Source organism: Ambystoma mexicanum, chromosome 1p, assembly GCF_040938575.1.
Source record: "Ambystoma mexicanum isolate Mex_15411 chromosome 1p, UKY_AmexF1_1, whole genome shotgun sequence".
Taxonomy (NCBI): domain Eukaryota; kingdom Metazoa; phylum Chordata; class Amphibia; order Caudata; family Ambystomatidae; genus Ambystoma; species Ambystoma mexicanum.
The window spans coordinates 1007038782-1007052163 of record NC_090921.1 but is presented as its reverse complement, the minus strand read 5'-3'; the positions used below and the strand labels follow the sequence as shown (position 1 = coordinate 1007052163).

The 13382-nt window shown below is 44.1% G+C and overlaps 1 protein-coding gene across 4 annotated transcripts in view; it reads left to right on the top strand.

Annotated features, from left to right (window-relative positions):
• FCSK (fucose kinase) overlaps positions 1–13382 on the top strand; it is a 1510689-nt gene that overhangs the window by 87475 nt on the left and 1409832 nt on the right. For 2 of the 4 annotated variants that reach the window (XM_069654977.1, XM_069654994.1), the window contains exon 1: positions 9421–9582. The exons of the other annotated variants lie outside the window; for them this stretch is intronic. The gene's annotated coding sequence lies outside the window, so the exon portion shown is untranslated. Of the gene's footprint in view, positions 1–9420; positions 9583–13382 lie in introns of those variants that run through there. 4 annotated transcript variants of the gene reach the window in all.

Below are 13382 nucleotides of genomic sequence, written 5' to 3'. Positions count from 1 at the left end.
AAGTTGCTCTACACGCACGGGTTCGAATCCAATCCTCGTCGCCAGTGTTGTGGGCACGAGTGACCCCCTGAGCCCTCAGGCATTCACACACACGCACATATTCGTCCGTAAGAACTCTCACGGGACGCGTGTTGTCAGCTCGGGGTCCCGGCCGTAACTGCCGGCCGGGACTTCCTTTATTTACTATGCGCATGCACGTGCCTCGTTATGGGCTGCGCATGCGCCCACAGCGTAACTACTACGCAACAGAAGTGATTTAAAGTGGAATTGATGTACAGTGTGGAGTTGGTAAGAAGCAGCATGAAAGAAATTGCACCATTTTAAAACTATTATTTTGAAAATTTCCTTTGAGCGGAGTTCAATTGCCAGTTACGCCCCTCGGAACTCAGCCCCCTCCTCTAAACTCTGCCCCCACTCCTGCCCTTCTGGCATACCCTTCACATTTTTTCCATGTCCACCACTGTAGTACTATTTATTTTTTTTTTTTTTTATTTACTTGATTCAATTTTACAGAATAAAATTTTTACAAGATACAGAACAACGAACATTTCCCATCCTTTCCAGTTTTGTTATGTCCATTCCAACTTTAGGAAAGAAAAAGATGAGGATGAAAAGCAGAGGTAAGAAAAAGGAATAATCCTTTGCACTGAGTTAATTGTAGACTTGAGGAAATGTCTCCCTTCCCGTCTGGCGGAAAAAATAAGGACTCTCGATCTGGCCTCATTCGGGATCTTCAAGTTTCAAGTTCAGAAAGAATTGCGAGACTGCATAAGAGGTGTTGTCTCCCTCTATTAATCTATTCCACCAGTCCTCTTCTCCACATAAAGTCGACTCTTTGAATATGTGTGCTAGGTGTCTGGTTCTCAGATTCGTCAAGTTTGTGCATGTCAGTAGCAAATGTCACAATGTCTCAATTTGATCCATCTTTTTGCAAAAACGGCAACTGTTTTCCATTGAGATTTTCCTTATCGCTCTGATTTCGTTTGTTAGCAGGAGATTCATTCGGAATCGCATAAACACATTTCTCAGCCGTCTGTTCGGGAACTTTTTTAGATAATTCGACATGTCGTTTATCTTCCTTGTTGTTGGTGGCTGGTGTTCTATTAGTTTACTTCTATTTTCTAGTGATGTCGTCTGGATCCAGTCTCGTTCCCACAGTTTTTGTTTGACTTTGTCTGGATTTTGTTACAGTTCTTCCTCAGAGCTTTCTATCTCCTCTAGGATTTTTAGATTTTCTTTCGCCCAGATCGTCAACAAGTTGCTTCTTTGGTCTTCAAGTTCAGTGCGAATAATGGTCGCTACATTTGGGCAATTGGAAATTATAATCTTTCTGTTAGCATTATTGTGTTTCTTACCACCATCGACTCTAATGATTGTAAACCCAGTTCTTGACGTATTGTTGAGACCAGCGTTGACGCTGGTAGGTTCAGTGTACTTCGCCAGAAGAGCCCTTCAATGCGCTTCCAGAATTTGCACGGAATCATCAGCATAGCATCTGCGCCATAGATTAGGGAAGGAACCATATAAAATTGTATCAAGGGGATTGTTGTGAATTGACAGTATCTTCCGTCTATCGCTTTGGCCTGACTTGCCAGCTTTTTCGTTCTTTCCAACAGATGTTTTTGCATTGGACATTCTTGTCTGTTGTTGCTAAGTATCACCCCTAGGTACTTGAATTCCCTCACCTGTTCGATCTTCTCCCCTTCCAGGGTCCATCTGAATGTTTTGGTATGGATGTTATGTTTTTCCATGGTCATTACTTTGGTTTTCGTTTTGTTAATTTCCAAGTTGTTCTTCTTTATGTAAACTGCCAGCTTGTTTAATTGACGCTGCAGGCCAATCGGTGTGTAATCCACTAAGATGAGATCGTCCGCATTGAGTAGTCTCGAGATCTTAGATCTTCCTACTGTTGGTGGAAATGAGCGGATCACTAGTTCTCCATCTTTAATATCCCACAGGTATGCGTTGAATAGCGTCAGGGCAAGGGGACACCCTTGCCTTACTCCTCTGGCCGTGTGAATTTGTTCGGAAAGGATCCCTTCTCGATTTAAGCGTACCCTTACGGAGGTGTTTTGGTGAAGAGCTCTAATGGTTTCCAAAACGGGCAGCGTTTTGCTCTTAATTTTTCCAATAAGATTTCCCGGTTGACCTGGTCGAAGGCCTGGACCAGGTCAACAAATGCCAGATGGATTTTAGGACTTCCTTCGTGAATCTTGCTTTTTAAGAAGCTTAACAGCAAGATATTTGGGGCTGTCCCGGCATCCTTTACAAATCCCGATTGCAGTGGGTCCTCGTTGCCCGAGGTTCTTGCCCATTTTTGGAAACTTTCCAAAAGTAATGAACCGAAAATTTTTCCTACTACATCGAGGAGTGCTATTGGCCGATAATTCTTTGGTTCCTCTCTTGGTCCGTGTTTATAAATTGGCACAATAGTTGCCGTTGTCCAAGAGGTGGGTATGGATTTGTGTAATATACAATTCTTTAAAACCTCATGGATAAATTCCGTCCATTCTTCCTGATGTTCTTTCAGGTCAGCGTTTGTAATGCCATCTGGCCCAGGGGCCCTTGAATTGTTCAAATGGACCAGTTTCCTCTTTATGTCATCCCGGTCCCACGTTGTCATCCAGTCGGTGTTAGAGGTTGTTGGAATGTTGAATTATAACACCCGACTTTCTGGAATAGGTTATTGAAGTGCTAAATCCACGCTTCTTCTCCAACAAAGTTATTTATTGGATTTGTTTGGATCCCTGATGTTGTTCTTATCAAGGACCAGAAGTCTCTTGATTTCCGGCTACATACCGTCCTCAGCATTGCCGTTGCATCTGCTTGGGTAATTGCAGCTCTTTGGTGCCGTAGCCAACTTTCATATATCCTTACTGCGGCTTTAACTTGGTTCGCCATCTCAATGGTATGTGTTTTGCTTGCAAGGCGTTTGAGTTTTCTTAGTTTTTTCCTCTCTTCCACAATGCATTTGTTAAACTCATGTATGTGGATTTTTATTTCACGATTTGGCCAAACTTTTTTTTCCTTTTCGTAAACTTTTAACAATGGATGGTAATCAATGTTGTCTTTTTCGTTTTTCCACCCCCTTTGTCGCTTTAGTTTACATATGGTGGTGTATGTGCCCGTTAGCTCTTCCACTGCTTTAGCTGGCAGTCTCAACCTTGTGCCTCCTTTATATGCCTCGATCTCGACGGCCATAGTTGGTCTAGGCCTCCTCGTGTTCATTCATTTCGATTTTAGTAAGTTGTGATCACTATTAAATGTTTTCACCACTTCGAAATCAACCATAATCCTCAGCATTTCGCTAGAGACAAATATGTGATCTAAGTTTGCACTCTGGTTGTTTCTTTCCCATGTCGGGATAGGTAAACCCCCACTGCGCATTGATGTCTCTAAACTATGAAGGTCCCATGCTGACATCGCCACCTTCCATAGTTGTCTTCGGACCATGTTTAGTGGGACTTTTTTCGTGGTTCCGTTGGAAATGATGCTTTTAGGGAAGATCGCATTAAGGTCCCACAGAGAATAATATATTTGGACGCCCATTCCAAATGTATTTTCTCCAGTATGCTATCTGCTAATTTCAGGAAGTCTTCATTCTTAATTACTGCTGGGTTCCAGTAGGTATTTATCAAAACCAGTATCTCCTCCTTTGCACCTTTTTGGTTATTAGAATCCGCCAATGTTTTTGTCCAATTCAAAACGGATACTTGGAAATGAGCATTTGACACTTCCGTTTTTATGTATTGGATTCCCACTCCAGATCTAATGGCTGTCAACAAACCTGATGATGGACGGCCTTTCCCCGAATGTATCGGTGGGGAAAGGTAGGTTTCATATCCCTCCAAGAAAGGTTTGTTCATTAACCATGTCTCTTGGAGACATAAGATGTCAAACTCCCCTAGATTTACGTCACTTTTTGCCAGGAGGTGACTAAAGCCCCTGGTATTCCAACTTCCAATTATGATGGTGTCTTTTCCAACTTCTACCATCTCACCTCCCGGCGCTTGTTCCATGCCTTCCTTCACTTCCCTGGGTGGCTAGCTCTTCTTTGTTAATGCTTTTGAAATCCACGACCATCTGGTGAGGGCGCCTTTTTCTTCATCGTTGGGGGTGATTGTGGTTTTTTGTCCATTGTCCCTGGTTAAGTCTTCTTGTGCAAATGTTATTGTCAGACTCTGCAGAGGGCCCTTGGGATGTCTATCAATATTGAGGGGGTCCAAGTTTGGAGTTTTCACTGTTTCTCCCGTTATAGTAGTTTCTCTTTGGGTCTCCCGCTCCGAGGAGTCAAGCTCCGTTTGATTCGTGGATTCAACCTCTTTTTGTTTCGCCCTTTCAATTGGTCTATATGTTATTCCTTTTGAACTGGCCCGCTCCTTCTCTTGTTTTGACTGTGTGTTTTCTTGTTTTTCCGGTTTACTTTTTTCACGGTGCAATTTTTGACTTCTTAGATTGCACTCACAAATGTCGTACCCCAACATATATAAACTTTCCTGTTCCAATGTTATCATTGCTCTGATTATTGGAGAAGGAATATGTAGATAGACACAGTCTCTTTTCCCCGAGGAGCTAAATTCCACAAATCTAATGTCGTCCGACTTGATCTGCCTCAGATTAGGTATGCAATTCATTAGGGCCATTATGTTCTTCCTGTTCAGTATCAGTTTATCACGTGTGTGTCCCACATGTTCCAGTTTAAAGGATCTCTCACTATCAATTTTTTTACTATATGGAATGTAGGTATCTTTCTCATTCTCTGCATTATTGTTTCTTTTGTTTCTTGAATTTCTCTCATAAACTGAGTCACTTAAGTTTTTTTTTGAGTATGTTCTTTCTTACAATTGTTGACGGATTTGACTACTTCCCAGGACTGAGTTTTCATGTTTCCTTTGTACGGGATGAACTGTTCCTGTGGTTCCTGTCCCGTAGGTACAATTCTTTCTCTCTGGAGTCAGTCCGTCTTTTTCCTGTTTCTGATGGCAATGTTGTGTCCCTTTTGCTGGCCTTAAAGGCCCTGGCAATGTTATCACGCCTTTCTTTTAAAGTAAGAAAAGGACTTCTTTGATCTTTTTCTACAATTTCATTGGTTTTAGCTTCTGCTTCTTTTGTCACACCTTCTACTTGTTGCATCTCTAAGCTGGATTCATTGTCCACAGTTTCGCAGGAGTATATCGACAGCTCCATGAGATTGGTGCTCTCATCCAGGGCTTTGTTCTCCCTTTGTCGACCTTTTGTGGGCGAATCTTGATTTGCTTTTTCCACAGTTGGGAGCTCTACGTCTCGGAAGAACACAGTACGATTTTTCGTTTGCTCATTATGGTGGCTGTTTTTATTCTGGGAGTTTGCTGACTCCTTTGGCATCACCGTGTGGGCCGGCTATGTTTCTAGTGTGACTGTTCTCTGTCCAACTTTTTTTGCCTTCGTTTTCTCATTTGCAAAAAGCGGGTATGTTGTTTGTTCCGTTGTTTGCGGTTTTGGTTGTCTATGCTCCGGGATCATATTTTGAGGTTTTGCTCTTTGAGCCTCCGTTTGATGTCCTCTTGTTCCTTCACCCTCAACGGGCGTCGTACTCAGAATGTCTTTTTCTAAAGTTAGGAATACACACCCGTTTGTAGTTGGTTTCTTTGTGGGACCCTGCCGTTTATCCCCTTGTTGGTTTTGTGCGTTTAATTGGGGGCCTTTCTTATGTTCTTCTCGGACGTCCCGATGGGTGATCTCATTTTCTTTTATCATTTGCGTTTCCCCCGGCTGGTTTCCGTCTGACTCTTTCCCGACTACTTCAGCTGTGTCCTCGGTCTGCATAGCGGTTGTAATCATTTGCTTAGTATTTTTCTACGCTTCGTTTAGTTTTGTTGTCCTGGTTCTCTATTCCATAAACTGTTCAGAGTATGGAACTCCCCCCCCTTGATTCCGTAGCCGTAATGAAACCTTCAACATAGATCATTTTCGTGTGAAGCATTGCTACCAGGGCTAACTGGTCCTTTAAGGTATCGTGTATGGATTCGTACAGTGTGCAGAATGGGTTCATTGCAATGTTTATCGCTGACATTATTGCGAAAATGTCAGGTTTTTTTGTTGTTGATCCATTCTCATTGTCACTGGTCACAGTTGAAGATCTTCTGTTACATGTTGGTGTCTTTCTCTCGTTGTTCACTGACAAATTTGAATGTCTTCTATTTTGTGTGGGGGAACGGTGCTGGGGACCTGCCAAAGAGCAGTGGCCAGAAACGTTGAACCTCAGAGAATTGCCTACTTGGAATTCCTCTTCTATGTTTATTATTTTTTCTGATATATTTTCTTGATTTTTTTCCTGATTTTTTTCCACGGGTAAAGGATCCGATGTCCGATCCCTTGCGTTGTTTCCTGCTTGAGGTGAGGTTTTTTTTCTGGTGTAGTTGGAGTTGTCTGGTCCTTATCCATAGGTAAGGTCTCTTGGAATGAGTCCCTTGTGAACCTTTCATCGCTTACTGGGTCTTTATCCTGCCCTGACATCCCCCTAGGCTCCTTCGATGCACATGGGTCAACCACCTTATTACTGTCAGGTATGTTTACTACCTCTGGTCTGGAGGACAACCCTTTTGTCTGTTGCTTCTGGCTTTCCCCTAAAATATCTCCAGTTGTTTCAAGTGTTTTCTCTGATTGTATGCTGTCTTGTAGGGGCAAGTTTTAGACCATCTGTTTCCTCTGTAGATCTGGGTCTTTAAAGTATCGAATTCCTGTTTTTAGGACTTCTCGTGGAGAGTACGTTCTCATCCCTGACCATACAAACCTCTGTTCTTGTAATCCGTCAATTGTATGGGAAATATCACCCTCCAACAGCTCCGCATCTGACAATTCTTCCATTTGACGATGTTCTCCCATCAATGGTTTTTTAAAAAATCTTGCTACTGAATTCGCCTGGAGAGTGTTTGCTTTTTGTCTAGGTGCTGCTCTCCTCATCGCTCTTCTAGTTAGTACATCTGAGGTATTTTTCCTTGGCATTTTCCCCGTCAATGTAAGTGCCTTTGGCTTACAGCCTCTTTGTGTATTTCCTTGTTTCTTTGGGGAATTTTTTGATGGCAATTTCCTGGGTATTGTCCCATCTCGTGCACCTTGAAGTTCGTTATGTGCTGGTGAATGGCATGCATTTTTGGAATCGTTACCACCTATATCTACCCCCTTTTCTGTAGGCATTAGCTCCTCTTTGCCAATCTCCTGGGATTGCTTGTTTTCTTCTGAAAAAGATTCAACCAGGACGATAGTTGTGTTTGGCCTCTTCGTGTTACATATTATTTTATGTTCATTGCATACAGGCAGGGATTTGTGGTTTTGAGGGTGGCTTTCACCAAGTTCCATCCTCAATTCTGGGCTCGGTGTTCCCACTGTTAGACCCTCCCCTAAAACCAAGCTTTCTTCTAAAAAAGATTTATCCATTTCTGTCACGTTATCCGGACTCTTCAGGTCAGGACAGATCCTTGGAGAGTAGATCTCTATGGCAATGTTTATTAGGGAGTTTGTGTCTTCAATCACTGTGAGCCCCCCCGTTGGCACCCCTTGTTCGTCCTGAGGGGCCTTTCTGGACTCCTCCCCGCTTGTAGCGTTCCAACTGTCGGGCAGCTCTGCACCAGAGGCAGGGTACGGGGTTGTCCCCCCCCATGGCGTCTGCTTCGAGTCTCGCAGGGCTCGCCTGCAGTGCAGACGCTTCTCCGCCGGCAGCCACCTTGGTACTCCCATCCAGGCCCTCCGCCCACTCCTCCAGTTTCGAATCCCTTTCCCAACCCCCCTGCTCACCTGCCACCCCTTCCAATGACTTCCCAGGAACTTCAACTTCCTGACGGGGACTCGAGGGCTGCGAGTGCTGCGATGACTCAACCTTGGTTAGCCCGTCATTTTGGGCCCCGTTCACCTTCTCTCCTCTATCCCGTGGATAAGTCGCACGGGGCTTGTCGGCAATGGGGGTGTGAGAGGGGGAGTTCTTGCTCCACAGGGGTCAGCGCATGGGTTTTTGCCTTCTGTGGAAAAAAAGGCATGGGTTGGAACATGCCCCTATTCACATCAATATTTGAGCTTATTTCCAAAAGTTTTGAGTCACACAGGCTCATACCTGAAAGTTCTTGTGTTGTCGCCGCTGTTGCGGATGATGCGGATGTAGTGGGAACAGGTCGACGCTGGCGTGTAGGTTTTTTCAGGGGACTTCTCAAGTCCAAGACTGGGTCCTCTCGACTCGATCGGCTGCTTCTCAGGGACCGCCCCATCTCCTCCATGGGGTCCAGGAGGGCAGGGGAAGCCTCCGCTCCCTCCACTCCCCGTACTTCCACGGACTGCCACAGACTGCTTCCAACCTCAGCTTCCAAACTCTGCGTCCGCTCCGCGGACAGAGGTGGGTTTTGTAGAATGTCTCCGCCCACAAGCACAGTGGGGATAGAAAGTATACTTGCACACAGGGGGGACTGCCACAGACTGCTTCCAACCTCAGCTTCCAAACACTGCTAGTACTATTGTCTTGTCTGTGTACTTCATAATGTCCTTTTAGGCTCCTGGCTGAAGGAGACACCAAGGGAGTATGTTCTGAAATGTATTTTTACCTTACATTAGTCTGAATGAAAGAAAAATAGGAGCATTGTAATTACGCAGTTGCACTATTTTTTAACACATATTCTACACAGATCTGATGACGGATCACGTGTCAATGATAAAACTAGTAAAGAAAGAAGCTAGTCTTTAATTCTCCAAAAAATGCAAACCCTCCCATACCCAGTGGACAAAGCTAACCCCATCCTAATGATACCCGCTGGTGGTGGCCAATCCAGTAGGGGTAAGAGCTGAATACCGCATGTGTCATGTGCCAGCCACTGTATGTCACAACTACAAGCAACACGTGCCACTGGCAGGTGTCAAGTATTTAACACACCTCCCCGGGACCCACTCGCTTCCTGTCAGACTATGCGAGGGTGGTATACACACTTCTGTGATTGTTAAGCACCTTTGACAGATTCCGTCTCGATACAAACAGTTAGGAATCTGTTTATCTCATTTGGCCAATTTAGAATGTCATTAAAAAAGCTACAAAAAAGATCTTTATTTCAGAACGCCCCTTTCTCTGTCTTTAAAAAGACAGAGTACCACTAGTTATGTTTTTACTTTTCAGTCACTCAAAAAGGACGTTTTAAGTTTTAACTAAAACATGTGGCGTCTCCTTCCTAAGTGCTGTCGTGTGTCATTTACGCCATAAGACTTTGGTGCTGATGCTCTAGTGTCAAGCCCGACGTGTCAAGCGTGCTATCTCTTTAAGCGCACTGGCGTTCTGGAAGCGCACTGGCGTTCTGGACAACGGGTGGTGGGGATTGTAGTTTTAGTACGTGTTCAGGTTATGTCTCAGTGTACCTAATCCCCATTAACAGGGGTCACATTGTGGTGATGTAGCCCCTGGCTGCGTGCAGCAAGACGTTTTCAGGTATCGAGAGCTGCCAACATGAGTACTTCTCTGTTTACAGAGGAGGGACGGACTTTGCAGGACTACAAATCCCAGGCAGCTCTTCAGTCCAAAAGGAGTGGGCCGGATCTAGAGCGTCGACAACCAACTCAGAGCCCATTGTCCTGGTAAGTGTTAGGGGCTTCCAGGGAGAACGATGTTCAGGAAGTACAATATCGCCCTTACATGCGTGGGCACGTACGCTAGGAAGAGAGCCAAAGAGAGTATGAACACTGTAAAGTGCAAGAAGAGGAAGAGAAACGACGGAGAGGGACGTTAGAAACGAGACAGGAAGAACACTGTATACACCACACGGAAGGTTCAATGTTAAATAAACTGAGGGTAACGTGCCAGAGAGAGAGACGGGAAAACGGGGAGAAACAAAAGACTCGGGAGGAAAAGATAGAAAGGAGTAGGTGGTAGAGAAAATTGAGAGACAAAATAGAGGAGTCCAGGCAATACATGCCAAACATTAGGAGAAAGACCGCTTATTTTATTGGACAAAAATGTTGAAATTGTTTTCTTTGTACCTCTTAATAGGTGTCACATCCCGATCCATTAGACAGATTATTTGCTACCACGTTCTCGCAAAATGTACAACCTTGTGTACAAATGTTATGTGGGGACAAGAACAAAGAATTCCAAAAATTAAAATCATGAAAGAAAAAGGCTCAGCAACCAGGGCGTGGGAAATAACACACAAACTGACCGGTAAAGGGACAAAGAGCGCAGCAGAGAATGTAAAAAAGGCAGATATAAACACTCCCAGACCGAGGGAGTGCACATAAACACCTATACTGTGATGAATCAACTTCCGGGGTACCAGTGGTCCAGGGGTAAATTAATTTTGTTAGTACGCCTTTCTGTCAGGTATCTGGGCACTTGACCTAAGAATACGGTTACATACACATTACTTGACTTAGGAGTATGGTTACATATACATTGCATAGAGAGGTGCAAACTCACACAGTTACATATACATTGCATAGAGAAGAACGAGCTCATATGGTTACAAATACATGCACATTGCAGGAATTGCAAGGGTGGTTGAGTGTGAGGGGGAAGCAATAGGTCAGGTAAGGGGTGAGGTTTGTGCGAAGTACTTGGACTTTCTTCACAGGACCTACTCTATTTCCTGGTGTCCTGGTTAAATAGCCAGGTTTTCAGTTTTTTTCTGAAAGACCATAGGGACGGGTCAGTCCTGATTTCGGAAAGGCAGGGAGTGCCAGTATTTAGTTGCAAGGACTGGGAAGCTGGAACCGCCTGCTTTCTGCCTTTTGAAGCTTTTTGATTTCAGATGGCCTAGGTAGGCTGATCAAGTAGGTCTAGTAGATTGCGTTGTTGAGATCATGTTGGATAGTTAGCATTGAGCAGTATTAGTAAGGGTGAGCGACAGTACTTTAAATTTGATACGCTCTGTGACATGCAGCCAATGTATGTATCTCCTGGCTGCCGATATGTGGTCTGATTTAGGAATATTGAGGGCCTCTCTGATGGCGTTGTTTTGAATAGTTTGGAGCTTTTTAATGTTTTTTGAGGAGGTACAAGCGAAAATGGCATTGCAGTAGTCTATCCTCGAAAGGATTAGAGCTCTCGCTAGTGTAATGCGGTTCTCAACTGTGAGGTAGGGTTTGCATGCCGTGATGAGTTTCGCAGTGTACGAGGAGGCTGAAGAGATGGCATTCACTTGCCGGGTCAAGGTAAGTAAAGAGTCAAGGTACACACCTAGCCTCTGAACTTCTTCGGACACTTTAATATTGTTACCATCTATGTCGAAAGTTTGGTAAATTGGCGGGAGGCATTTGAGCTTTGCTGGGCTACTTATGATCAGAATCTCAGTTTTATCGTTAAGACAGAATTCGTTTTCGGCCATCCAGGCTTGAATTGTAAGGTAGATAGCGTTGAGAGCTAGGGATTCTGTGTCATAGTCTCCTGTAATACCTAGAAGTATTTGGGTGTCATCAGCGTACTTTTTGTACATGACACCCAAATTATCTAGTTTATCAAAGAGTTGTTTGGTGAATGCGTGGTACATGGTGGGGGACACGCAGGAGCCCTGTGTTACTCCGCAAAGGACTGGAGTAGGTTGTGCAGCTGCTGAGTCTGAGAAGACTCGCATTGATTGATTGGAGAGGAACGACTCAATTCAGCTGATGGTGTTGTCAGAGAAGTAGGCGGCAAAGGATCTTGTGGTTGACTAGATCAAATGCCGCTGAGAGGTCCAGTAGGAGCATGATGGCTAGGTCGCCTCTGTCTCTAATTAAGTCCATTTGTGTTTTAAGATCGACTAGGGCTGTTTCCATGCCGTGACCTGGGCGGAATCCTGATTGGCGAAGGTCTAGAAGGTTGTGTAGTTCTAGGAAGTTTTGGAGCTGTACATAGGCCACTCTGTCTAAGACTTTTAGAAGAAATGGCACTGTTGTGAACGGCCTAAAGTTGGTGGGCATGTTGGGGTCTAGCGTGTTTTTTTTTAGTAGCGGTAGATCCCAAGCTTCCTTCAGGTTGTCGGTACTTAAGGTACTTGGAAGTGAAGGAATTGTTGATCAACGCAGTGATGAATGGTGGCAGATTATCTGCGCAGTCTTTGATTAGTTTAGCAGGACAGATGTCTCCTTGACATCTCGATGGTTTAAGGCCTTTAATGATTTTGACCATCTCCTCGGTAGTAATGGGAGAGAATTCAAATTTAGGGAAAGGTTTTGGTAGGTTTTGGTCATTATTTGATAGAGCCGTGGTGTTTAGTTTTAATTTTTTCAGATTGATCTTAGTTTGGAGAGAAGACATTTTATCCATAAGTGCCTTTTTTATGCTTTGGCACCAGATTTGTGTCGATGTGTAGTTTGGGTTTGGCTTTGCGTGTGGCCAGGGGGGCCACTTCGTTGACTCTGCCTCCATGGTTAGGTTGTACAATGTAATCATCGATGAAAGGTCAACCGTACTAGAGGTATAAATTATGAGTTGTAGGAGTAGTGGTAGCATGTTATCGGGATTGATTTTGCGGATTTTATGAGTTTGAGTTGCTAGAGCGAGCGAAGGCGCTGAGTCGACCTGCGTCTGTGTGTTGACAGAGAACAGGATAGTATTGTGGTCAGACAATGGGGCAGGAATGTTCTCAATGATCAGTGTGGGGCAATTGTGGTCTGCGAGCCAATCAAGGGTACGACCTTTCATATGAGTGGCTCCCGAGGATCTCAGGGTGAAGCCTTGAGATTCTATAGTGTGGGCCAGGGTGGTCGCATGTGGTTCAGATGTCGGTTTCTAAACCATCAATTAGCCCCACACCTCTAATACAGCAGAAGGAATCCAAACAGATTGGAAACGCAATCAAATTATAAACCACCTTGTCCAATTTTGGTGACGTGTGTGGTGTTATTAATCCGACCTCTGTGTGTGTTCCAGGAGGTCGGATTGCACCCACACACTTTCTCCCGCACTGCGGAACACAAAATAAACACTCGACTTGTTCGCGGGTTGCACTGGAATGAATGTCTTCCGCGCGCATCTCTTTATTATGGCCCTGATCATGTGGCACGGGTCTCCCCTCGCTCACGTAATCAGGGTTGGTTAACTACACCATGTAGCCCAAAATAGAACAGTTTTGTAAACCAGTGGGTCCAACCCATATCACACACATAAGTTTTATATATATATATATATATATATATATAATGTGTAACCATTTCCATTTTATAAATACCACAGACATGAAGGGAGGGGTGAAGGGATTGATGTTTTAGGTAGAAGAGTACAAAGAAAAGAAAAGAAATAACAGAGCAAATAAAAAAAATGTTTGTCAATGCGTGTTCGTTTAGACCATGTGCATATACTATGTTTGGGGAATAATTAAAATAATATATTCTTACCCAAATCACTGTGCGTTGATGGGTAAGTGGTCTTTATATCAATGCAAAAAGTAATGGGTTCAATC